A 26,251-nucleotide genomic window follows, 5' to 3' on the forward strand; every position below is an offset into this window, starting at 1 on the left:
CATATTTATAACCTAAACATCTTCTTTGTTTAATGTAATCATTTTATAGTTAACACTCACCAGCTTTGTGGAGCTCCCAGGCACTTCAGGGAGACAAGAGATGAGGCAGCAACAGCTCAGCCTCGCTTCTGTATAGTCAGACACTGCTTGCAGAGCTGGGGGTGGGGACACACCACAGGCAGTAAGCTGCACAGAAAGGGAGCGAATAGAGGCATGCCTCTGAGTATGGGGGGCAGTCCTTGAGCACTGATGGACACCTTGGATGTGTCAGGTGACCAGGAAGTGCACTGCATTGTTTAGAGATCGGAGCTCAGCAGCAAGAGAAGACACAGTGATGCAGGAGGGAGTATCAATGAACACTGAAGCTTAGTGTAGTGAGGGGAGAGTTACAGTGAGTAGGGGGTGAGACAGACTCCCAGCACTCAGACCTATCTCCATGTATGCCTCCCCAGCCATCGACCTTACCGTATGTTGCTGGTTTCAGGAGCTTGAAAATCGGTGTTTGCTTGCTGCTCCAAACTATGTTTAACATGTTAACTATGCATGTATTTTATGTCTATTATACAAATCTTAAATATTGCCACTTGGGGCTACACACACTGCTATTATTGTGTAAACATGTCTTTTGTTTGTGTATTGTAATATGCCTCTTGGTCGTTGCTTCAATATGCAGGCAGCAGGACTCGCAACTTGCTTTGGCAGACATGCTGAAGCCACACACTGCAGGGTGCCTGCAAGGGAGCAGAGGACTGGGAGAGGTCCATGGGCTGGTTGCAGGATGGCAAATCTTCGGCAGCAAGTGGATTACAAAGCCTTTGGACTTTGCTACTGCGTGATTCAGACCAAAGCAACAAGACATTAAACCCAGTTCCTACCATGTGCGTTGAGGAGTGACGAGAGTGACTAAGCAGCCGGGATTGCACGTGGAAGTGATTGGGACAACGACACTGATGAGGTATAGAAGTGTTGTGAAACCTCTGTTAATGTTGTATTTTTGCTGTTATTGTGTGGAGTGTGTGCTTATGTTAAAGGGTGCCAATATTTACCTAGGTTATATAATGAAACCACAGCAGGTGGGAAACTGAGGAAATTGTGGCATTGTTGACAAAAAGTAAAAGGTGATGGACTCAATTTTGAGCTTTAGGTAACATTGGGGCAACTACATGGAAATCGCAGAGAGACAGTTGGTTACACAAGACCGTAGAGAAGTGGAGGAGTGAGGGACGGAGAAGTGAGGGACGGAGACATTAATTTGGTTGTCATTAGCGTAAATGTCGGACTGGAGGCTGAGGGCCTTATGCAGAGTTGGACACAAGTTGCGTCTAAGTAGAAATGTAAAATGTGTCCCGGGAAAAACTGTACTTTTGCGCACCATATACAGTTGGCTGTTGCGATGCGCATGTGATCAACTCAGCATTGTTAGCATAATGACAATGGACAATCGGTATGAAATCCCGGAAGTTGGGATGCCTGCTGTCAATATACCAACAGCGGCATCCCGATGCTCAGGATCCCGACAAGGGTCCAGTAAGTATGGTAACCCTCGCCCTTCTCCCCCTAACCCTCTGTTCCTACATCCTAACCCTCCAGGGTAGTGCACAAACCTAACCTTCCCCCCTTAGTGCCTGTGTGCGGCTGTGTATTATATAGTTTGTAACTCTGACCAGTATTTCAGAGTTTTGTTGCACCTTACAAATAACCAAGTGATGACGAGCAGGGATGGATTAGAGTTCGTTACAAACACAGGAAGAGGGAAGGGAGGATAGTAGAGAGAAGCAGATAAGGCTGGAGGGTTAGAAAGAACAAGATGGATGGGTAGGAGAGAGGCAGTGGGAAATATAGTGGGAATTGCACATGGCCAGGATTGGGTGAGAAGGAGGGCATGGGAGGATGATTTGTGGGTGTGAGGTTTGGTACTGCCTGTGCTGGTTGGCGACTGAGGTGAGTGCAGGGAGCCATGGAACAAGGGGGGGGGGGGAGAAGCATTAGGGAAATAGTAATATGAAAGATAAATGGGGCTGGGGAGAAAAGAGGAGTTTGGAAAGAAGCGCAGTGAAAGCGATTAGGAGAAATATAGAAGGCAGATTGAGTAGTGAATGGTGGAGTGATATGAGATGTGGATTAGATGGGGTAGGGGCAGCTGATGCAGTTAGTGAGGCAGTGGAGTATGCGGAGTGTCCTTTGACACCCTCCCCTCTGGAGTAATGCTGTAGACAAGCTCAGTGGGACCAGTAGTTGAACAGAGACGGTAGAACAGTAGATCCTCAAAGCAATCTTGTTTTTGGTCTGATGATGCTTCTCAGTGCCACTGTGTCATTCAACCACATATTTTAGATGCTTTCAATTTGTGAGACTAAGATAATGAGGGAGGTAGAACATAGAGCTGAACTATTGTGCAGCTATCACTAACTGCTGTCAGGGTGCCATGCTGTAGCCACTACAGCAACGTTCCCTACATGTTATGCAGAAACACACATAGGGCTTTATCCTGAGATGTACGCACACACAATGGTGGGCACCTGCGCATGTGCAGAACAGGTCCTGCATCCTCGGGTGCTGCAACTGTGCAGCCCTTCTCCGAAACTTGTCTGCCCCAGGCCTGTTTAGCCATCATTTTCCCTTTTACAATCTGACCAATGATAAATTAATAAATCTCTGGGGGGTTATGCAATAGGTTCCGATTTCAAATTTAACTGCAGAAAAACAGACGGCTCCATGAAATCAGAACCTATTACATAACTCCCCTGGTTTCTATAGTCGTCAATGTAAAAGTATCGATTGTTGGTCTGATGTTCTAAAGTGTTCTAAAGTCATTTGGTTTGTAAGTATCCCATTAGTTTTGCTTTCATTAAATGAGCGGTTTTGGTCGGTTTGAATAACCGATGGAAAATCGCCCAAAAACACAAAACCGATGGTTAGTAAACTTACACCCAGGAGTCAGCTAGACGCAATGCCGATGTTCACAGATTTTTTTTTTTACTGCGCCTGCATCTAAGTTGCACTGCGCCATTTCAGATGCATGCATGAAGAAGTACATTAAATGTTTTGAGCGTTCCTGGGAGGTGGCTATTCAGACATAAATAGATGTTCCGTCTTATGGCCGTGTTATGGGAGTGTCGTGCCGCTTAAGTGTTTGCGCACACAGGTGCTTAGTCGCTCTCATAGGAGGACATAGGAGGACATATAATCTGGACCTGCCATAGGGCTGGGGCAAGTTTTGATGATGGCGTCTAAAAAAGCACCAGACGGTAATTCAGTGTCTATCCGACTCAGAACCAGCCCCACCATTTTTATGTGCAATGACAGGTTCACTTTAAATATAACAAAATGTAACATGTAATATAACAAAAGAGATGAAGAGCAATCTGATGACGCAATATGATGGTACCCCTATGTCTTACATCACTGAGCTCCTGAAGACTAGCTCACCCCCGACACCGACATGTCACGTCGGCTGTCACTGACATGGGTAATACGGGTCATCTGTTCAGCAGGATCAGAGCAGCAGATGTTGATATTCATGGGGGGTGCTTATTATTGTAAATGCTTATTCAAGAGGATGTAACATTTTACAGCTAATGAATAAATCTGGGTTAGGGGTGATTACACTGCCACAGCCCTGTGTACATGCAGAGTAGGAAGCTTTATAAGGGTCTTCCTGAACACATAGCATGGTGCATATAGGATTGCTAGTAGATCATGCAAATAGTAATGCATTACATAGCTGGAAAACTCCAAAACCACACTGATGTGCACCATTGCAATTATTTTATACTGCGTTCCCTACTGCCTCCTGAACATTGCTGCCATACTCCAACAGCCTAGAACATTATAGATAACAGTTGTATTCAGGAACATTGTGGCTCTATTGAGGGTCCACTGTAAAAAAATAAATAAATGCTGTGATGGATAAAAGTACTGAGAACCTGGGTGGTAGAAGAGCCAGTGGCGCAAGAAATTATACGTGTGTATCTGTGTATATATATATAATATATATAATATATAAGAATGTCCTCCTCTACATGCAAGTGAGGAGTGCACATGTTGTGGGGTGAGCCAACCTTTTATACAACATTTTCAAAGAATACAAATTGAGAATTACTTAGGGGTCTATGTACTAACCCTCGGAGAGCGAGAAAGCTGACATAGTTAAAGTGCCAACTAATCAGCTCCTAACTGTCTCATTACAGGCTGTGTTTGAAAAATGACAGGAGCTGATTGGCTGGTACTTTATCTCCCTCAACTTTATCTCCACCCAAGGTTTAATACATAGGGGTCTATTTACTAATCCTTCGATGAAGCTAAAGCGGATAGAGATAAAGTGAAAGCCAACCAGCTCCTAACTGTCATTTTTCAACACAGCCTGTGACATGGCAGTTAGGAACTGATTGGCTGGTACTTTATCAATGTTCACTTTATCTCCATCCAAGGCTTAGTAAATAGACCCCATAGACCCCTAAAAGAGCTAACTCTTGCCTTCTGCTGCCCGGGTGATGCATGTGAGAGCCAAGGTGACCCGGCCCAGATAAGGAGCAACGCTTCCCCCTGCTGTGTAGGGCTTTCACAGAGGGGCACTCAATGCAAAAGATCTCCCCAGAGTATCTCTGTTTTGTGCCAGCTGAGGTCGGATAGATCAGGTAAGGTCCCAGTGTGTCACCTGTTTTTGTATAACCTCACAGGGCACCAATGATTTCTGGCATTAGGCTGATGCCACTCCTTTGGCATTATACCCTGACTCCTTCACATTAAGTCCCACACAGTATCTCCACATTCAAGGGGGTGGGGAGTATTACTCTCCCCTTCTTATGTATCCCCTGTGTGGGTTTCCTTGAAGGCCAGTGGATGCTATTTAGCAGGCGCTACATACTGCTATCATCTGAGTGTGTGACCACTCTGTCTGAGGCACCAGTATACCCAGCAGGACAATAGGTAGGCAGTCCAAGGGTATTGCCCATGCTATATTAAGGGTTCCTGCCCTAGGGTCAGCTCCAGGACAGGCTGCGCAATATGCAGCGTCTTGCATATGAGAGCGGGTGGAATAAAATAAATGCAGGACTACTCCATCACCCTTAGCCACCCCCCCTACCTCTCAGCACCACTTGGAGCCTATGGAGCAGATGTTTCCAGCAGCCCCCCCCCCCCTCTCCATGCCGGCAAAGGTAAGAAGCACCTAAGGGGAAACGTAGCATCTGAGGGGCGCCTGAATGGGGGAGCTGGGGATAAGCATGTCTGGGGCTAGAAGGGCAAAGCGAGTATATGGTATCTGCCGTCACTAGTTTGGTGCTGCCTCCCTAAACACACACACACCAGTGGCCCACAAACATCACTGATGTGCAAGTAGTACTTCACTAAATGGTGTAAAAGTACAAACAATGTGGGTCACTGATGCCTAATTTCACAGAGTTAGGTGCAAAATGGATAAAATAAACTTTTAGGATCCTTGCGCTACATGTCAAACAGCATGAGATGGAAATGAATGGAATAGGTGGTGTAGGGGAGACATTGATGGTCCAGCGCGGTAAACTGCTGTCATAGAGCAGGTATGTCTCAATTGTGTGCCCCTAACACCACTGGCTGGCAGTGGCATTTTGCCTAATTCTGCTGTGTGTCAAATACAAAGCCTTGTTCAGTGATTATGTATTAGCAGCCTGGTTTGGACCCTGACGAGAGTTGACAGGCCCTGCCAAAAACCTTTGTGGCTCTCTCTTCACCCAACAGACCATGGCTGATACTCAGGGACTGCTGTTCTCATTCCTCTTCTCATCTTCAATCCTTTACTACTCTTATCCTCTCCCCTCCCTCTCCATATCCATTCCCATGCTCCCTCCCTTTCTCTATCTCTCTTTTTCCTCTCCCACCCATCCCCCAACCATTCTGTAGAATTAAGTTCAAACATGACATTAATGGTTAGTACAAGTGTCATCAGGATGAACCATCCTGTTGGTTTTTCATAGCTCCCAGAACTTATTTATTCATTACGGCTTCAGAGTGGCACAGTCATTTGGAGCGGCTGCCAGCTGTGGGTGAGGAAGACCCATATGTGTGGAGCTCTTTCCAGGTCCGACCAAGAACTCCAGACTCCGAAAGGTGATAGAATGACATAGCTCTCCCTACTGCTGCCTGACTTACACATTAGATCCATAGGGATAGTGGATCGTGGGATGTTCTGTCAGCTGGTGGAGCTGATAAGATATTAACTGGATAATACACCATTTACACTTTAATTTTTTATCCGTTTAATTATGTTGTGTATTAGTTCTATAGACGCTCACAATCGCGTTGAACTATAGTATAGCCTTTAAATTGTGTCCATAATTATAATTTTTTTCTGTGTGTTTCATTTGCATTTATGAGGTATGAAAGCAAAACAATAATTTAAACAGGTTTGTGAAGCTTTGTTGAAAGTTTATTTATGTTTTAAGAAGTTATTTACTAAGTTATTGTTTTGGTTGTAGTATAGTTGAAGATTTAAAAAAATGCTTGGTGGATGTATTGTATATATACATTTTTGCTGTGATTACTACACCTTTCGTGTGTTCCGAAGCTTATGAAAGCCTTGTGTAATGTTTGTTTTTGAGTCTATTGCGCTATATGTTTTGGTATCCCTGTTGACCGTCTATGACAACCTTTTGACCTTGGGATAAAAGAGGACAAGGCGCATTAGAGAAGCCGAGGGAGCTGGGAGCTGTTTCCCTCCAGCTAGATACAGTAATTGGCGGTTTGGGTGGGCACGAGATCTGTGGTCTGACTGCTCTGCAGAGAGGGCTCCGAATAATACAAGTGATTATCGTTAGCTGCCCAGTGGCCACGTTGGTTTTGTTTGATGAGCCTGTTTGGAGTGTGATTGACCGGAGGCGACCCTTACTGTGATCTGAGAATCACCGTAGTCTGCAATACATGTCAGGAAGCTATTGTAAGCTCTCAGGGATATATATATATATATTTATATACATACAGTATATACACACACACACATATATACGTACAATACATATATATATGTTGTTAATACATATATATGTATACAAATAAACTCACACACACACACACATATATATATATATACATATATACACATTTGTGTGTGTATGTGTGTAATTGACACATTATTTCTGTATATACAGTATGGATTGCTTTTATTTTTTGCAACATATGTATATAGAAAGAAATTTAAGTAGCGGCCTTGTAGTTATCACCCAGCAATAATAGAAAATGGTGACAATTTGGAACGTTATTATATATAACATGAACAAATGTGCAGCACACAGCTATATTCAGGTGACATAACACAAAGAATATTAACACAAAACACATGAAACATGTTGATCTAGTAGTAGTAGTGTTTTATAGAACCCCAATAACTCCTGCGGTACTTATCCATAAGGCAATGTAGCACATACACACTTTAATGGATAGATAAAAAAGGGACACAATCGGCATTAGAACCCTGTTTGGAAGAAGTTAGATTTGGAGTTGAACAGCAATGCCTGTTACAGGCTTAACAGAACCATATTCTTTGTTCTCGCTTTCAATAGTATTACGTTATCAATGCCCCCTGCAGCATAGTGTACTGTGGTCTTAATGAGTAGTCCAATAAAACTCCATTAGTATAAGTTGTACCAAGTATTAATGCTTGTGTATTAGTAATTAGTATATGTTGTACCGAGTGTTAATGCTTGTGTATTAGTAATTAGTATAAGTTGTACCGAGTGTTAATACTTGTGTATTAGTAATTAGTATAAGTTGTACCGAGTGTTAATGCTTGTGTATTAGTATGTAATTAGTATAAGTTATACCAAGTGTAAATGCTTGTGTATTAGTAATTAGTATATGTTGTACCGAGTGTTAATACTTGTGTATTAGTAATTAGTATAAGTTGTACCGAGTGTTAATGCTTGTGTATTAGTAATACCACTTTTACACCTTAATTCCGGATCTGACCCGGAGTTGGAACAGGGTTCCAATCCGGATCAGACCGGGAATTGAGCTGGCGCCGACCCAGGATATTCCTGACTCGGCACCGTTCACACCGGAGCCGGGTCTGCACAGACCCGGCTTTTCCAGCATTGAAGTGGACGCTTGGAGATGACGTCATCTCCAAGCGCCACTGAAGCCGGACCAATCGGCCGGCATGCGGCTCACTCCAGGTCATCGTGACCCGGAGCGCGCCGTTCACACTACATGGTTTCACAGGTTGCTCCTGTGTTAAACCCTGCTAGTTACCTGGGGTGGATTGCCGCGTCACTTGACTCAGCGATCCAACCCTCTACCCTTTTACACCAAGGAGCTACCTGGGTTAACCCTGCAATAAGCCGGGTTTTAGCTCTGGTGTAAAAGGGGTATTAATTAGTATAAGTTGTACTGAGTGTTAATGCTTCTGTATTAGTTAATTAGTATAAGTTGTACTGAGTGTTAATGCTTGTGTATTAGTTAAGTAGCATAAGTTGTACCGAGTGTTAATGCTTGTTTATTAGTTAATTAGTATACGTTTTACCAAGTGTAAATGCTTTTGTATTAGTTAATTAGTATAAGTTGTACCGAGTGTTAATACTTGTGTATTAGTTAATTAGTATAAGTTGTACTGAGTGTTAATGCTTGTGTATTAGTTCATTTGTATAAGTTGTACTGAGTGTTAATGCTTGTGTATTAGCTAATTAGTATAAGTTGTACCGAGTGTTAATGCTTGTGTATTAGTTCATTAGTATAAGTTGTACTGAGTGTTAATGCTCGTGGACGCTGCAGAGAGATTGAAGCAAACGCTTAGAAATTGTGTACAGGTCAATTCGCTTACATATATAGGGGGAGATTTATCAAATCTTGGAGAAAGCTAAAGTAACAGCCAATCAGCTTCTGTCATTTTTGTAGCACAGACTGTAAAATTACAGAAGTTGATTTTATCTCTCTCCAAGATTTGATAAATCTTCCCCTTATTGTTTAGTAACAAACATTAAAGCTCGCTGAACACACACATTAATGTCACCATGTACATGTATGACCCGTAACGCTCTAACAGAGCATCTATAGAAGCAGGTTCAGCTGTGAGAATGGCAGATATTATTGCTAAATAAACACTATATAACACTATATTTTGTGTAATAATGGGACAGACCCAAGAAGAACTGGCTTAGCACTAGCGATCAGTGACAGTGGTCTGAGCAGGACTATTCAGGCAGATAAGTGTTCTCCAGTCACAGTTTACACCAACATAATAAACAACAGAATGATTCCCATGAGCTATGTGCCCAGAAGCGTTCTGTAATCCTGTTGTGTGCGCGGAGGTAAAGACAGCGACTGTTTTGTTGAAGCTTCGTACGCTGCAGAGCATGTAAACAGGGCAATGAACGTTCCCGTACAATTTCACGTATATATGTGAAGTGTTGATAGATCTTCCAGTTATACTGTCATGTGAACCCCAAAAGGAGTTCTTTAATCAAAGTTTTACTGACAATCATACTTTTACTGACGTAATAACTTCATATTTATACCTATGTAAAAATAAAATGAAAATTCATGTAAAATGGAATATATACCATTATATAGCATTGTATAGGCCAAATCATCTGCATGCTTTGAATTGTTTAGTAATATTAGTATTTGATTTTCTGACAAGCAAATGTTTTACTCATATCTGAGTGATTTTAAGTAGCTTAATTGGGAACCATCCACACGGCGACGCATTTTATGTGGCGCAATAAATAAATAATAACTACAATAATAACAAAGGTCACTAAACAATCTGAGTTTTTTCTTGTTCATTAAATGTCATTTTGTTGTGTTACCGGTACAGTTTATGGTAGTTTTACAACTCATTACAGTCCAGGTTTTAAGGCTATCCATGTTTGAGTCCAGATGGTTAAATCAAATTGACAGAGGTACTAATTAAGTTGCCTGTGCTCAAGCATAAATATCCTTAAAACATGGACTGTAATGGCGGTTGTTGGATTTTATGGTGCTAAAATTGTGGAACATGTACAGAGAGGCTGTAGTTTGGCTACTAGAACGTGGCAACCAATCAGCTGATAGATCTCATATTTATGTGCTATATTATTTCCTGCATTCAATACATGACTTTTATATCGTTTTATTAGTCAGATCAGAGAATGGAAGCTTGTGGAACTTGCAGAGACCTCGCATTCTAGCACTTAGAGTTCCACAACAGCTGTAGACCCACAGAGTGCCCATCTCTGACACAGATGAGTCAATATTCATGCCTATTGGTGGTATTTAGGGGTCTATTTACTGAGCTGGGTTAGGAGATAAAGTGAACGGTGATAAAGTACCAGCCAATCAGCTCCTAACTGCCATTTTTCAAACACAGCCTGTGACTTATCTCCTAACACAACTTAGTAAATAGACCCCTCAGTCTTACTGTACATTGCTCCCTGCATTGCTTTTAGAGACGGGACTGAACACGCTTACAGTCACTGCTTTTCTGTAACAGTACCACAGAACATTCTAAAGGCAACCACCTAGATCGGTCATAACTAGTCCCTATGTAATACCGCGAATATTTAATTATTAGTTTTTTTGTATATTGCACCGCATAATTTCATCATTACTGAGTAGACAGCATGGTCACTAGCACCATTATATATTGTTTAAGTTGTCACTAAATGGAGTGTTTGCTTTCAGATAAGAATTTGTGGGAGGACGCACATTTATAAAAACGTAGCGATACATGAATGATAACAAACTAAGGACTTCTACAAATTCCATGAAATTTGATTAGCAGAGGCTCAATAAGGAAAGAGGGGATTAATAATTCTGTATATTGCATATCTCATTGTTGACTACTATATAATTTAGTACTTAATTAATATAATCAATGATAACCAAAGATGATGAATGATGTTGCTCTGTACTAAACGTCATTGATATATGAGACAATTGTTTACATATGACATAGATTTATAGAATAACACTGCTTAGCAGACATGTTCAGTCATTGGACGTAATGTTATTGCTCGTTACTTGTGATGCAAACTATACATTTTGGGGACGTATAAAATGGTTAAATCTAACTTTTTTTTTCTAATTGGTTTATGAATTTATGACACAATGTAAACGATGTACACCCAAAATATTGCACCAATAATAGATTATGATAAAACCTTATAGAAGGAGGAGCCATGAGTGTACTTGGATACAAAATTTTAAAGTATGAATGCCTGTACTATTACACATTGCTATTACTATAGTATTAACATTGCTGTTACTACATTTCAGCCCTTACCCTAGGAGGCAGCACAGACAACTGTACGAGGCACTGCACATCAGGCAGGGATAAACCTGTGAAAATATAATAGTAATAATTATGTATACTATATGCAATATGAAGAGCATGGTGGGGTGCTGGCAGGGGAGCGCTTATGAAAGTTTAGGGGTGTTACCAGTAAATAGAGGTAGGTAGGGTCAAAATAGGGTATGTTTATATCTGGCACCCCCATAGCTAATTTATACCATTTGAATCTTTTAAAGGAAAACACGTGTATTTGTTGCCTGAGTGTTTTAAATGCTGTTTTACCAGTCTCAGTAGTAAGAAACTGATGTTATATTATGATTCAACGTTCTTTTCATTATGTTGCTATTGTATTCCAGCTTTTATGGATTTATAGATCCCTACTTATTAACTGTTCATCCCAACACCTGTTATTATGAATAGTGTGTGGCATTTTCATTATCATTTTCTTTTTTTTCAGAGATGGTATTCATTAAAGAAGAGTATGTACATGCAATTTAGTAAATTGAAACCAGCTGAGTACACAAAACGATAGGGATTGTAGTGCACTAAGGTCCTGATTCACAACTCACTAATGCGATCGCGGCTGAGATTACGCACGCAGGTCTGCTGCGAAAATATCCAAATGAATGCAGTCACAAAGCCGTGGCACAGCAGCATAGAGACGCCCACTACCGCTACCTCACATCCGCAATACCTTGCAGTCCTGCGTATACATCGGGAACATCGTGTAACATCGGCCCCTCACGCTCAATTACAACAGGTCTGACCTTACTCAGAAATTGCTAACCTCGTCACACACAGTAAGTACTCAAGCTGCGTATGTTGTCCCAGTGGCAAATTTATGCACTCTCTGCTACAGACCAGCAATGATTGTATAATTTTGGCCGCTATGCTGTTACCTGACATAGAGGCTATACACATAAATCACATATATGCAGGTCTGGGTGTTTGGCCGGAATCGGTATGTTTGACCGCCGGAATCCTGACAGCGGCTGCCCGACATGGGTGAAAATCCAGATCGTCCCTAAGGTAAGTATTGACTAACCTAATTCCCTCCCCTAACCCTAACCCTCCCTTAGGTGTGCCTAACCCTAACTTTCCCCCAAGTGCCTAACCCTAATCCCCCCTCTAAGTGCCTAAACCTAACCCCCACCTTCCCCGCCGCCTAACCCTAAGTCCCCCCTCGGGAGTGCTTAACCCTCCCTCCCCCTAGCATAACCCTAACCTCCCGGGGGAATGCCTAACCCTAAGTCCCCCCCGGGAACCCTAAACCTAACTCCCCCCCCCGCGCGTCTACCCGCGCTCGGCACCCGGCGTCCCTTCGATCAGGATGCCGGGCGCCGGTTTCCCGGCGATGGTAAAATGACAGGCGTCTGTAACCCTCACCGGGATTAAGCAGTCGGGAAGCCGGCTGTCGGGATTAGATCCGCCGGCTTCCCGACTGCATACCGTTTGGCCCAGTCAACATACAATCAAATTTGCAGGCAGTTGGGCCACATAAATGCTGCATCTATGTACAAGTCAGCTGATGACCCCACACACATGTCCCACAAGCTCAGTGGATCCTGAGGGCACAGAACGGCCATTTTGGAGGATATATATGTTGAAGTAAAGGGTAATGCAATGGATCTCTAGTTATGTATGCGAGCTGACAGACTCGGAGGAGAAGCCTCACAGCAAAACAGCAAGTAATATAAAGCTATTTAATAGTCAAATAAGCTGAAAACTGTGATAACATTTATCTTTCCACAACACAAGGTGATCCAGTTATGGCACCCGATCACCAGCCTGACTATACATACACACCGCTCATTGGATTGGATATTATAGATAATATTAGAACTGTGAGCAGCCTGCTAACTGGCCACACAAGTCTGCCAATGCCATCGTCAGCTTATTGCAGTTGCTTTAGGCTATTTAATAAAGAACTATTTTTTTTCCTTATCATCCAGGATTATTCTAAAGCTGGGTACACACTACACAATCCATTGCACAATATATTTTTACGATGTGGATCGGAGCGATTTATCATGCAGATCACAGTGTGTACGCCCCATCACGCATGCCCCCAGGTCATTCATCTTATGTGCTGAACGACGTCATGCTGCCAAATGCAGCATGAAATCACACATCAGCCCATCCCTCACTGCATCTTGCAGTGTGTTCGGATGGCGAGATGCATCGTTCCATCGCGTTGTCCCGTCGCTGGGTACACACATAAGCCTGGATGATAGCCTGGTTAGCCTTGGCAAAATCAGATGTAGTTGTTTTTCTTTAATGTCCAAATTGCACGTCTACATGTATGTACATATGTGTGTTTATTTGGCTCCAATGTGCAGGAGAAAAATATCCCTTTGGTGCAAGTTCTACCAACTGTCAGTCCAATAATATGAAATTAATTTAGATTTATTGGAAGTTCATTCAATGTATATGAATGGTCTTGATATCTATGTGCTACAATTTAAGTACATAAACTTGATTCTGATAGGTCGAGCAGTGGCATAAACCTGTTACGCATTCGCGGTGCGCTGCCCACTCTCCAGACTAGGTTCATTTGATATTATTTCCGTTAGTGATTGATAAAGCACTGATGTCCTTGCACGATCAAAGTAAGTGATAGCATGTTTCATAGATTCAGACCAGCTGTCATGTACACAGCGCATGTGTACAGAATTACAACAATTTTGAACCCTGGATAACATCCATAAGACCATATTATGCTTGGGGTGGATGAATAGTACAAATTTAGAAACGGGCGAATTAATGTCCTTGTCACACCTATTTCATGTCGCAGTTCGCATACCCAGAGCAATGTACAGGTACATAACACTAACCCTACAATCATACCTGCTTTATATAAACAAGCTAATATTGATAATATTCAGCATTATATACGTACATTACACAGACAATAAAAATCACTGACATCATGGCTTGTTGATGTAGCAATGAAGAGTTGGTTACTATGCTATTCACAGTGGATTTATTGCTAGTTATCCATTGCAATATATTGTAGAGATGTGCAGGTCTGGATTTCTGAAATCCAAACACATCAGAATTTAGGGGTTCCGAGTAGAACCGGGTCAAGGTACGGATTCACTTTTGTGTCCTGGTTCGAGCAGAGTCCTGGTTTCGAATCTATTGGTGGTTCGGATCTGTTGCCGATTCGGTTCGATTTAAAAACCGAACTCGGGTTTTGGATTCGGACAGTTTAGCTGTTTATATCGATATTTATCTGATTCCAAAACTAAAACACGGGGGTCTGCGGAAATCTCTAATATATTGCAGAGATACTTTCAAAGCCTAAAATAACTGATAACCAAGGCAGAAATGACACAAAATACCCATTAATATAATATTTTACATAAACATTGATGAATTATTGAATTGCATCATAGGCTGTTATATTGTCTGTGACAATTATCATAAAAATACAAATATTTGATGGATGACAAGTTTTGCACTCACAAAGGACAGCATGGGCTGTGTGTTGCTCTCAGCTAAAATATCATGGCGTAATCATGATAACATGGCCCTGTCACATTGGATAATAGGCTGCCACATCTCCAATCATCTGGTCCACCACTGCTTTTGTGCTCGGACATGGTTTAACCTCACGTGGATGGGTAGCAGGAGTTGATGTATATGCTTGTGAGGTTAATTAAAATCAGATATTGAGTATGATTTGAGCTTGGCATACTGACCAGTAACAGGGAGAGCTAAAGCCTGTACAGTCTCACCCGTGCTTTATTCTCATTACAGCATTCTCTCCTCTCTGCAGCTTAGTTATCACTGGTTCCTGTACTTACTATATGGCACGTCATTTACTATCCCTTCCATCACTTCTTGTGACAATAACATATTTGACCCTTTTCTATTAAGATCTGTCACGAATAGGTCATTTGAGAAGAGACTCCGTGGTTGATGCAAAGTTTAACGCAAGTCAGTTTTGTGGGTATATATTGCATGTTTTCACACTTGGCATGTTATGGTAGCGAGCACAGGGAAGTTCAGGAGTGTTGTCAGAGGTGTAGCATGAAGCCATGGCTCCCGGTGCATGCCTACACTACAGTGCCTCCCCCCTACTGAATTTTGCTAAAGTGGGTGTGATCAGCATGTATTATATACAGAGCAGTCATTAAATTCAATGTGCTTTATGTTCAGTGATTGACAGTCTGCTGCCTTTTGGGGGCGAGGAGGGGGTGGCGACGACCTCCATTTTCCAAAACAAAGCCGTGTCGCCATCATTGGGGAAGGGGGAGGGAAGAGGCCAGAATCTTCGTCGGCAGATGGAGAATTCCTGGTCTTTTTTGGACATCTGCGAACGGCAGCCTGCGTGGATCCGACCAGGGATCACGCAGATAATCCAATGCTACGTCCATGTACGCAGGTCAGATCATTAACGCATACGGGAGACGTGACGCCTCCTGCTGAATTTACATAATCGCAAGGGCAGAATTGCAAAGCTGATTGCATGAAGCATTGTTATTCTGTCCATTGCTGAATCAGGCCAGTAGTCCTGAAAAGCCGTTTCCCGCGAAAAAGTATCGCGTATGACGTAATTTCGCCAGGCGGAGACTTTTCTGCGTATTCAATTCCAAATAGTTTTCGCGTACGCGAAATGCAATGTAATAGGCGAAAAAGATGAACAGGTGGTGAATAAAGTGCAGAATTGCGGCTTTGGGGTACAAACATGGGGAAAGCACTCTGCACCCTTGGGACAGCTCCCCAAAGCATAACTGCCTCCAAAAAATCCTAAAAAAAATGAAGGACACCCCAAAAAATTACTTTGAAAAAGGGGGCAAAAAAGTACAAAGTTGGGGTACAAAATTAAAAAGTAGCAAAATAAGCTTTTGGGGGGTTTGCAAGTATGGGGGATGTGTTTTTTTGATTGGAGGTGCTTGCTGAAGGTGCATTTTTTAGGTTTTTTAAAACTTCACTTTTGCGATTTTTAACCATGCTTTCACCCATTTTCATGCTGGGACTAATTATTTTCTCCAAAAATAACCTGCTAAATGCTATTCTTCACCACTTGTGCAAAGACGCTAATTAGCAGCTATTGAGAGCATTTAAGTACCCCAAATACCTTCAGTAGGGCTATTCGGGGGCATCAGTGGTCAGGGAACAGGGGTAAATTACCTCACATGGGGTAAAAATTAAATTCCTGGGGGTAATGGACGGACAGCCGGGCATGCATATGAATCATTCATATGCATGCCTGGCTGTGCCGCAAGGAGGCTCTAAGCCGGACGCCCGGCTCCTTCCCTGCAGCGACGCGTTAGCCGGAGGCTGGAGTTCTCTTCTGAACTCCAGCTTCCGGGTCTCTCCATGCGCACTATGGGAGAGACGTCCAATCTGGTTACAATAGTCCAATCTGGAGATGACCATTGAGTGGATGATGGTCTTAGTAGCATCCAAGGTGAGGAAGGGTCTAATCCTGGAAATATTTTTGAGATGGAAACGGCAGAACTGCGAGAGGTGCTGAATGTGTGGGTTAAAGGAGAGTGAGGAGTCTAGGATAACTCCAAGACAGCGCACTTTGGGGTTAGAGGAGATAGTTGTGCCATCAATAGATAATTAAATTGTGGGATATGAGTTAATGGAAGAGGGTGGGAAGATGATCAGCTCAGTCTTAGACATGTTAAGTTTAAGAAAGCACTTGGACATCCAGGAAGAGTTAGCAGAGAGACAGTTGGAGATACGGGTGAGGAGAGAGGGGGAGAGGTCAGGGGAGGAAAGGTAGATTTGAGCATCATCAGCATAGAGATGATATTGGAGGTCATAAGAGTTCACCTAAAGAGGATGTATATAGGGAGAATAGGAGAGGTCCAAGAACAGAACCTTGGGGAACTCCTACTGTTAGTGGAAGTGGGGGGGGGGGAGTCATGAGAGGAGACAGACAAGAACAATCAGAGAGGTGGGAGAACAGCCAGGATAGGGCAGTGTCACATAGACCAAGAGAGTGAAGGATTTTCTGGAGGAGAGGGTGGTGTCAAATGCAGCAGAGAGGTCAAGGAGAATGAGCAGAAAGTAGTGGCCCTTGGATTTGGCAGCAAGGAGGTCATCGCATACTTTCGTGAGGGCAGTTTCAGTGGAGTGGAGAGAACGGAAGCCAGATTGAAGTGAGTCAAGAAGGGAGTGGGAGGAAAGAAAGGTGGTAAGGCGGTTGTATACAATACGCTCAAGGAGTCTGGAAGCAAAAGGGAGGAGAGAGATGGGTCAGTAGTTGGAGAGTATGTTAGAATCAAGGGTAGGTTTTTTAAGGATGGGGGACACAAGGGCATGTTTGTATGTCTCTGCATATTGGCCATGGCTCCAGATATGGCTCTGCATATTAGCTTAGCTCTAGATATGGTTCTGCATATTATTCTTGGCTCCAGATATAGCTCTGCACATTAGCTTAGCTCCAGATATGGTTCTGCATAAGATCCTTGGCTCTAGATAGGGCTTTGCATATTACGTTAGGCTTCAGATATGGCTCTGCACATTAGCTTAGCTCCAGATATGGTTCTGCATATTATCCTTGGCTCCAGATATGGCTCTGCACATTAACTTAGCTCCAGATATGGTTCTGCATATTACCCTAGGCTCCAGATATGGCTCTGCACATTAGCTTAGCTCCAGATATAGCTCTGCACATTAGCTAAGCTCCAGATATGGTTCTGCATATTACACTTGGCTCCAGATAGGGCTATGCACATTAGCTTAGCTCTAGATATGTTTATATGATAAAAGACACTGTGCAGCTTTATGCATTGGGTATCTGACATGGCTCAGCACATTATGGGCCTGATTCTCAGTCATAGGCAGATGTGCTACATCTATTGTTGCAGTCGCATCTGAGTTTTTATGCAAATTTTTGGCTACAGATAGGACTCTGCATATTACCCTAGGCTCCAGATATAACTCTGCACATTAGCTTAGCTCCAGATATGGTTCTACATATTTTCCTTGGCTCCAGATAGGGCTCTGCATATTACCATAGGCTCCAGATATGACTATGCACATTAGCATAGCTCCAGATATGGTTCTGCATATTATCCTTGGCTCCAGATATGACTCTGCACATTAGCTTAGCTCCAGATATGGTTCTCAATATTATTCTTGGCTCCAGAAATGACTCTGCACATTAGCATAGCTCCAGATTTGGTTCTGCACATTAGCTTAGCTCTAGATATGTTTATATGATAAAAGACACTGTGCAGCTTTATGCATTGGGTATCTGACGTGGCTCAGCACATTATGGGCCTGATTCTCATTGCCTATCGTCATAGGCAGATGTGCTACATCTATTGTTGCAGTCGCATCTGAGTTTTTATGCAAATACCCCTACAACGCCCTTCCCTGGTGTACAGCTGTGCGTCCAAATGTCCAACCGAAGACCCTGAGACACCACTTGGTGCGGCGTCTTTAGAAGCCACCTATGGCAGGTGCAGTTTCTGCATCTGGGTAGGTCTCCTATGTGAGCGGTTCAGCGCCTTTGTACTCCACCGCTTTCAGCATCACGCCTGCGACACTCTGATAAAACACATCTTTGTGTGACTCTATAGCCTCCCCTCTGTTACCTGCCAGTTACAATCCATTACTGTTGTGATACTAAGGGGTTGATGTATCAAGCTGTGAAAACAGTGGAGAAGTTGCCCATAGTTGCTGTGAAATCATATGTTGTCATTCCTGTGAACATATGCAGTAGCAAGGCGGGTTCCATGAGGCACCAAGGTATGATCTGTAGCCGCAGCTCCTGATGTCCCATCGTAATGCAGTGAGGTGGCCCCAGGGCGGGCTCTAGGGGTGTTCGACCAGTGCGGTCGCACAAGGGCACCACCCCTAGAGGGCGGCACCCTTCCCCAGCATCCCGATTTCAGTGGGACAGTACTGTCCCGCTGCTCCATCCGCGGGCCGAAGTGTCTAATTGGGAGGTTGGAGACCCCCACCGCCGCAACTGTGCCGGACCCCCGGAGTGTGAATGGATGCCGCGCGCATGCGCGTGGTATCCATTCACTGACGGAAGAGGGCTGGGGGAAGCCCAGCCAGTGACGGATTGCTGGGCTTTACCCCCAGCCTGACTTTATTTGGAGGCGTACCATGCGGGCACGCCTCCAAATAACGTCACATAGGGGGTGTGGCCTATGGTAATTATGCCACGCCCCCAAATTTGGTCGCGCGCGATGAGAGGGCGCCATATGATGAGCCGGCACAGGGTGCTCTGACCCCTGGAGCCGGCCCTGGGTGGCCCCTCTACAGCTGAGGACTGTAACTAACAGAACCACAATGATAATAGAGGTGTGGGCATTGGGGGATTTATGCAAATGAGGCATGTGAGCTTGTAAGCAGATGATGATCCAGACACCAATGTTGCAAAATATTATTTACTAACAATTTTAGATAAAAAAAAATTGCTGACACTTTTTACTGACACATATACAATTCTAAACTCTATCAAAAATGAAAATAGAAGTAACATTGACAGTAAAAAGGTGGCCTGGATTGAAACCATGATTGGCAAGATGAATGGTACAGTATGTGACATTCAGTCCTGTTAGAGGTTTTACTGAGCTTTCTTTTCCCTACTGATAGGCAAACATTTTACTGACAAGTGACAACCCCCACCCCCTATACACACATGCAACTAACACCCCTTTTACACCAAAATCCTGGGTCTGACCCGGGATTTGGAACACGGTTCCAAACTGGGACAGACCCCCATTCACATTGTGGTTCACAACCTGGGTCAGGCCGTTTACACTGCGCACAGGTGTAGTGTTAAGTTTCCTGCTGGCGCTTTTAGATGACATCATCTCCAAGTGCCGGTGAGCTGACTGTTCCTATGCTGTAAATGGGTCTGGGTCAGATTACCCGGATCACTCCTTTACACTGCCTTGTCTTCCCTGGTCCGACCTTGCTCACTACCCAGGCTGGATTTCCTGGTCACTGGACCCAGGTTTTTTTTCGGGAACTCTTTTACACTGAGCTGCGACCCGGGTTGACACGGTAATAACCCGTGTTTATTTGGCCAGTATAAAAGTGGTATAAGACTGTGGTATAAAAACAAATAAAGTAAAAGTTACCCCAACATGAAAGGTGCTTTATACCGTAACTCTAGTAATAACATGCAAACACAGGTGGTCTCCCTTTTGATCAATCACGCAGGGTATCTGTAGCTCTGCGTAGTATAATAATTAGAATAACTTTGGTGCTGATAAAAGTTTTAGAAAACTTGTATCCTCTAATATGGAACACATACGAATTACCGCCGGACACAAGAGCCTAAACCTAAGTCCCCCGGGGGGGGTGCCTAACCCTAAGTCCCCCCCCCCCGGGGGTGCCTAACCTCAACCCTCCCTCCCCCTAGCCTAGCCCTAACCTCCCGGCGGGGTGCCTAACCCTAAGTCCCCCGGGAACCCTAAACCTAAACCTCCCCCCTGCGGCTGTCCACAGCGGCGCTGGTCTCCCGGCGTCAATAAAATGCCAGGCGTCTAGAAGTAGACGCCTGTCATTTAACCCTCGCCGGGATAAAGCAGTCTGGAAGCCGGTTGTCGGGCTTACGTCCGCCGGCTTCCCGACTGCATACCTCTAATAGAAATATTACTACAGAATCTTTTCACATAATTATTAAACCTGGAAAGTGTTAATACTGAGCTTGTGATCACTGAATTAAAAATACATATAAAATAAAGAGAAATAAGAGACTGCGCTAATAACTATAACCAATAAAAATTGTGAGATAGCAGAAAAGGTATCAGCCAGAAATTGTAAAACAATATATATATATATTAATCACATATAGAACATTAAAAAATATCTCAATAAGTGTTTGTACATATCAATATAAAAGTGACAGATCATTTCAATAATGTTTTGGATGATTGTAATGATTCAAATCAATGTCTGTTACCTTAATGACAACATTTAATTGTAGTCATTTGTTTGCCTATTAGAAATGCCGGTATTGCCCATTTCATTTGAGATCCATAAAATATTAACATGTAAATGTGTTAAGTTCCACTGAAATGTGAATAAACTCACAGTAAATACTGACAGCACAACTGGGAAAGTATAATTCAATGTGCTCCGAGTATCCAAATAGTTACCGGGTCCTTAATGTGAGTCCGGCTTCCGATAGTTGTTCTCTCCGCGTTTGAAGTCGGGCTCCGTTGCACCAGTAATGCCACCGCCCCTGGCGTTTGCAGGCTGAGAACGGCTCTAAATGCTGCAGGGAGCCTATTCGGAACTCAGTATATATGGGAACTCCGCACTTGGAATAATGAATCCAACTGATAGCTGAACCGAAAGACTCTTTGAAAGAGCCAATCCTTTTGAAGGGGCGAAATGCGTTACTTGACTCCCGGTTACGCACCCTCGAATGTGACAAACCTTACTTGACGACTTGGGACACCAGCGATCAATTGGATTCATTATTCCGGCATAAGAGAAACATTAATAGTTATGGGGGGCATGATTATCCTTATATGGTACCAGCAATATAAATGCCCTATATAGACACAAAACAAAAAGATGCTTGTCTTACTATTGCCAAACATTTAAGTTAGCATTGCACATCACGGGTGATCAGTTGTAGGAACTGAGGAGCTGATTCAGACCCGCTTGCTAGATGCTTTCGCTCGCTCCCACCGTATGCAAATCTAACGCACGCCCAGCAAGGCAGGGATTCTTAAGGCAAGTCATTAGCACGCCCACTATGTCTTGGCGTGCGATCACTTTGTGTATGCAGACGCCCACCAGCCATTCATAAGACGCCCACTGGCGCATGTCATCTCCTGGAAGTGCATGAAAACATTGGTACATCGAGCACCATCGGATGTGCTCGCAGCGCTTGAGGTTGACTTTACCTTGCCGCAAGCACTGCAATCACTTCAGTGTGAAATACAACCAGGTGACGTGTACAATGACGCTGCCTGTTAATTATACACAGCTCTGAAACGGTGTTGAAACACTCAGACACGCCTGCGTTCGTACCTCCTCTCCCCCGTTTCTAGTGGCCTGCCCTGTTACCACCCACAAACGGCCTCTCCTGTGACTCATTCAACTCAGCTGTCTATGCTGGCCGAGCGATCGCTTCCCGATCTTTCGCAGTGGTTTGCGCACGCGCATTGCGATACATATGCATGCGCAGATTGCAAATATCGGCCAGCTACGAGCGATCGCTTCTTAGCAAGCGGGTCTGAATCAGCTCCCGAGGGCCTGTGATGTGGGCTGCATGAAAATATGAAAATGTACCTCATATTTTCATTTTACCAGATATGTACAGATTTGTAATAGTAAGGACAAGTATGCATTGCAGCATAACATGCTCAGTGTGTATATGGTATAGATTTCTCTGTTTACAAACATCTTTCATTTTCTGTCCTTCAAAGGCATATGGCAGTGTATAACTTTGTAAGGGATGTAGTCAGCATCCCGACAGTCAGGATGCCATGGGTCACAATACCAACCTAAGTATTAGGGTTAGGGGGAGAGTTAGGCTTAGGCTGTGGGACGGGAGGGTTAGGGTCAGGCTGCAGGACGGAAGGGTTACGGTTATGCTGCGGGAGAGGAGGCTTAGGTTGCAGGACAGAAAGGTTAGGGTTAGACTGCAGGACGGGAGGGTTAGGCTGTGGGACAGGAGGGTTAGGTTGTGGGACGGAAGGCATAGGCAAACGCAGGAGGGGGTTTCCGGTTGCCTGGAAACCCCCCTCCCCCCCAGTCCACACCATGACCACAATAGAAATAGTAATATAATAGAATGTTACTAGTGCTGCATGTTCTTTTCAGTATCATAAATTAAATAATTAGCACCACATGTGGATCTTTTAACGTGTCATTCAGTAATATACACACCTGTGCATCAACTAGGAGATCTGGAAAACATGCACTGTTAGGGGTGCACAGCTACAGAACATTAATAGGGTTAATTATTAATACACTATCCACTTCATAACGAGAGCAATCTGTACATATATGCAGGGCCGTAGCTAGGGTAGTGCAGCCGGTGCCATCGCACAGGGCACCACAGGTCAGGGGGCGCTGTTTGGGCCTGTCACATTTCTGTTTAATATCATTCTTGCTTATAGCTTCCTCTTATTTCATCCCCAGCATCCCCTGGCCTCTCCTATCTCTTCCCTGGCACTTCCCCATGAGGCCATGGCCCTATTTTGGGTGCATTATGTCCCTTTGAAAAATGAGGGGGGCGCCAATGCTTTTTCTTGCACAGGGCACCAAAAAGTCTAGTTACGGCTCTGCATATATGTCCAGGGCAGTGCTAGGTTCTTCTGCTGCTCCCCCAGACTCCCGGACTTGCTCCCATGCTCTGGAATGGTGCCCACATCTGAAATAAAAACATTCAGCTCAGGCAGGATGGTCCTACTGCCACATTTAATGGCTTATTGTGATCGCTGGTCCTGTACATGCTGGAATTATGCCACACAATATACTTTGTATGACGCATATTAATTAAAGCTCGTTCATGGACTGGCCACACTCTTTCTAAAATCAAGCATTTGGAAACCCCCCTTTAGAAATCCTGCGTTTGCCACTGGAAGGGTTAGGGTTATACCTATAGAAATGTGTCGGGATTCTGACTGTCGGGATGCCGCAGTAGCAGTGACTCAATTGTTTTTAGTATACCTTGGTCTAATTGCACCAGAAAACTGTCTGTGCAGGATGAATCAAGCATTGCATTTTAGATGTAATGCATCCCACCAGTGATCGCATGCATACCAGCGTTTACTAACGCATGATCATTTAAGCAAAGGACAGCTCTTCCGATAAGAGCTGTCATTTGCAGTGTGCGGACTTCTGGGTGCGTCCTGGTTGGAAGGTTGACACTAAAAATGCTGACACTGTATAGGTCAACACCAATTGCTCGACAGTCAATAGGTCGACAGAGACAAAATGTCGACAGGTACAAAAGGTTGACACACAAAAGGCCGACATGGGTTTAGGTCAGCCGATACAAAAGATCGGCAGGTATAAAAGGTCAACGTGGGAATAGTCAACACAAAATGGTCAACATGTTTTTGTTTTTCTCGGTTTAGGGTTAGGCACTTATCAAAGGGTTAGGCACTCGGAGGGACGGTTAGGGCTAGGCACTATAGGAGGGATGGTGAGGGTTAGGCACTAGGAATGATGGTTAGGGCTAGGCACTAGGAGGGACGGTTAGGATTAGGGATTAGGAGGGACGGTTAGGATTAGGCACTAGGAGGGACAGTTAGGGTTAAGGCACTAGGAGGGACGGTTAGGGTTAGGCACTCGGAGGGACGGTTAGGGTTAGGCACTAGGAGGGACGGTTAGGATTAGGCACTAGGAGGGACATTTAGGGTTAAGGCACTAGGAGGGACGGTTAGGGTTAGGCACTCGGAGGGACGGTTAGGGTTAGGCACTAGGAGGGATGGTTAGGGTTAGGCACTAGGAGGGACGGTTAGGGTTAGGCACTAAAAGGGATAGTTAGGGTTAGGCATCAGGGGAGGGTTAGGGTTAGGCATCAGGGGAGGGTTAGGGTTAGGCATCAGGGGAGGGTTAGGGTTAGGTTGTAGATTAGGGTTAGAAAACAAACAAAAAATGTATGTAAAATATATATCAATAGAAGCGCTGAAATTTATTCAATAAAAATAATATATATAGTTTAATATATATACCAGTCGGCCGAATATAATATAAAATACTTACATTTCTCTGGGGGTTAGTAATTACCCTTATATAGAAACTGCAGATTTCAGTATAATTAATACTACTAGTTCAGTGGCAGTTGTTTGGATTTACTTGACATTCCCCCTCCTGACACTGTCGGCCTATTGTGCCTGTCGACCTGCATCCATGACGACCTTTTGTCCATGTCGACCTTTTGTCCATGTTGACCTATTGACTGTTGACCGACCTATACAGTGTCAAGCTCTTTAGTGTCGATCTATTATACCCAACCCCCTCCGGGTTTATTACCCGGGAGTCCCTTGGCGTATGCACGGCTGACCCTGGGAGGGGTCATATTGGATCCTTCTCGGGGAAAACTCCGAAGAGATGCCCATTGGCTTCTATTAGGCAATGCCATCTGTACCTATCGGTTCCAAGCTCTGTAAAACTTCACTTTCCAGTGCCTGGTACATATTCGAAATGCAGTCAAACCTCCGAAAACTGCATTGTCTGAGGCTTGTCCACATTTATCATCATAGTGCGTCCCGCCCTTTTGTTTTATAAAAGCTTCTTTCGTCACACAATAACTGTTAAAGTGGGTGTGGTCAGGGGCGTCAGAATGTTTTTAGGTTGGGGGGGGGAGATATAATTTCATTTTAGCACCCCTATATATTTATATATACATACCTACCATTTATATGCATACCATTATTATTTATTGGGTTTTAGACACAAGAAAGAGAGGGGTATGTTTACTAAAGTGAGAGTTTTTAGAAATGGAGATCTTGCCCATAGCAACCAATCAGATTCTACTTAACATTTAACTTGCAACTTCTAGAATATGATAGCTGGAACCTGATTGGTTGCTATGGGCAACATCTCCACTTCTAAAAACTCTCACTTTTGCAAATATACCCCAGAGTTTCTTATGGCCACTATTCCAGGCTTGCCTACCCTCCCGATTTGGCCGGGAGCCTCCCGATTTTCGGGTGCCGCTCCCGGCCCCCCGGAAAGGCAGGCAAGCCTCCTGGAAGTCTCACACCCTCCCCACCTCCTCCCTGAAAAAAACAGAAATCCCCGCAGCGAGGGGCCTGGTGACGCGATTCGCGCAGAATCGAGTCATCGTGGCCCCGCCCCGCTTCACAATGCCGAAAATCGCGGCATTGTGAAGAGGGGGCGGAGTCACGATGACGCGATCGTGCGGCTCCGCCCCCAGTGTGACCCAAAATGGCCGCTCCGCCACCCAATAGACGGCCCCGCCCCCCGCTATTAGCCGACAATCAGCTCCCTCCCGGAAGGCTGGAGCTGATTGTCGGCAAGTATGCACTATTCACAACAATCAGAAATGAATATCCACCCAGATATATTAAAATCACAGACAGG

General features: G+C 44.0%; 1 protein-coding gene across 1 annotated transcript in view; it reads left to right on the forward strand.

Annotated features, from left to right (window-relative positions):
* The first annotated feature begins 6,011 nt into the window (after window positions 1-6,011).
* Window positions 6,012-26,251, forward strand: part of LOC148535501 (paired box protein Pax-6-like) — an 83,263-nt gene continuing 63,023 nt past the window's right edge. The window contains exon 1 of the mRNA XM_088462657.1: window positions 6,012-6,087. The gene's annotated coding sequence lies outside the window, so the exon portion shown is untranslated. The remainder of the gene's footprint in view (window positions 6,088-26,251) is intronic.

Source organism: Taudactylus pleione, unplaced genomic scaffold (genome assembly GCF_031769625.1).
Source record: "Taudactylus pleione unplaced genomic scaffold, aTauple2 ptg000051l, whole genome shotgun sequence".
Classification (NCBI taxonomy): domain Eukaryota; kingdom Metazoa; phylum Chordata; class Amphibia; order Anura; family Myobatrachidae; genus Taudactylus; species Taudactylus pleione.